The 2,201-nt window shown below is 37.5% G+C and overlaps 1 pseudogene; it reads left to right on the top strand.

Annotated features, from left to right (window-relative positions):
* The first annotated feature begins 657 nt into the window (after window positions 1-657).
* On the top strand, window positions 658-1,758 carry LOC109680012 (protein DEK pseudogene; annotated as a pseudogene).
* Window positions 1,759-2,201: the final 443 nt, after the last annotated feature.

Raw genomic sequence — 2,201 nt, 5'->3', positions numbered from 1 at the left:
CAATGGGACAGAGAAATTAAAAATAATAAACACAGGAGATAGAATATATAAAAATGAAATTTAAAACTTCAAAAAAAGATAAAAATAAAGTCAGTATTCTTTCTTTGTTGAGGAGAAGCGTGTATGCCTGTTGGGCCCATCAGTGCAGTCAGTGTATGCTCTCTTCCAACCTCTGATCTTTAGCTTTTTGTCTGTATTTCTCCTGTTGTGTTTATTTATGTAACACTCTGAGCCCTGGATTACTCGAGTGTAGCCTGGATGTTTTGTTCAGTGGTCAATTAGGGTTCTGAATGAGGGACAGGTACCGGAGTGAAGTGGGTCAAGCCCGACTCTGTCAAAAGTCTCTAGTGGGGCATTTGTATATACACATACCCACACACACATACACATACACTCTGGGCTCGGTGGTGGTCTTAGGAATCTGATTTTACTGGGAACTGCACCCTATTTCCTCTTTCCTGTGTCACAAGACATGAAATATGAGAAACAAGCTAACAGAACAATTCAAAAGTCTGCAATTGCTTGTTGATTCTGGGGAGTCGAGCGCATCTCGAGCATCACTCCAAACAGTGGCCAGCATGCCTTCTCCTTGGCATTGGCCTCCAGGGTCTCGAGTTCCAGGTTCCAGGCGGCATGGACCCACAGTAAGTCCATAGCATGTCCTCCTTGGCCCCTGCTGCTCAGGGAGAGGGGACCCCCGCCCCACCCACATACAAGAAGGACCCTGAAATGCCTGCCCCAAGGAGGAGAGCAAGGATGACAATATGGACGAGAAGGAAAAGAAAGAAAGAAAGGAGTCTCATCGTGGAAAGCAAGAAGGAAAAGAAAAAAATAGAGTTAACAATGCAAGTGTCTTTCTTACAAAGAGAGTCATTTACAATCACACAAGGAAAGGGGCAGGAGTTTTGTGTAATTTAGAGGATACAGTTCTTTCTGAGTTGGAAGAAAACAGATGAGCTTAGAAATCTACACAAACTGTTTTACCACAGACCAGGAATGGTGTCCTCATTAAAGAAGAATGTGGGTCAGGTCAGTGGCTTTCCTTTTGAAAAAGGAAGTATCCAGCATAAAAACAAGGAACAAATGTTGAAAAAGTTCAGAAATGCCATGTTAAAGAGCATCTATGAGTTTCTTGATTTGGAGAGATCAGGTGGAAATAGTGAACTAGTGAAGAGGATCATGAATTTCTTAATGCAACCAATGCTTTCTGGCAAACCATTGCCAAAATCTAAAAACAATTCTGACAAAGGCAGTAAAAAGGAAAACAACAGTTCTGGAATAGCAAGGAAGGCAAATGTCATGAAATTCTGTCAGATGAATCTAGTAGTAATGAAGAAAAGAAAAATAAGAGTCTTCAAATGATGAAGATAAAGAAAGTGAAGAGGAGAAGCCACCAAAAAAGACCTCTAGAAGAGAAAAACCTAAACAGAAAGCTACTTCAAAAGTAAGAAGTCTGTAAAAAGTGCTAATGTGAAGAAGGCAGACAGCAGCACAACCAAGAAGAAACCAAACAGTTCCAAAAGAGACAATGAATCTGAAGATAGTTCAGATGATAAGCCTTTAATTAAAAAATAGAAGAATCTACCTACAAAAAACATATTAAAGGAAACAGTAAAGAAATTATTAGGCAATGCTAACTTGGAAGAAGTCACAATGAAAATGATTTGCAAAGAGGTATATGAAAATTATCCTGCTTATGATTTAACTGAGTGAAAAGATTTCATTTAAACAATTATAAAAGAAATAGAGGATGGGTGACTTGTTCCCATAGATCTGAAGATCTGATTTAAGCCATTATACCAGCAAAGAGACTGTATTTCCTTTTCTAAGTCTTTGTTAAATGTTGTGTTGGTAGAATTTATTGCTGACCTTTTTATCTTGAGTGTTATATATATTTGAGTTTGGCATTTTTAAATTGCATTTTTATGCAGATTTTAGTTTAAAATCCTCCATGGCAATAATTTTCCCTTGCTTTTATAGCTGTATTTTGTACATTTTTGATTTCTTTATATCAGGTCATAGATTCTTGACTGTTGTGGGTTTAGTTCACTTAATATTAACTTGCGTAAGACATACTTTAATCAAGTACAAGAAAAGCTATTATAACTGGCATTTATACCTGAATGGATTATGGCAGTATTTAGTACATGGAATATTTTGAATATACCTCTTTCTGTCCATGTGATAACTTAGTAGCAGTG

The sequence above is a fragment of the Castor canadensis genome, chromosome X (assembly GCF_047511655.1).
Source record: "Castor canadensis chromosome X, mCasCan1.hap1v2, whole genome shotgun sequence".
In the NCBI taxonomy this organism is placed as follows: domain Eukaryota; kingdom Metazoa; phylum Chordata; class Mammalia; order Rodentia; family Castoridae; genus Castor; species Castor canadensis.
Note: the sequence above shows the minus strand (reverse complement) of the source record. Positions and strands in the feature narration are given on the sequence as shown.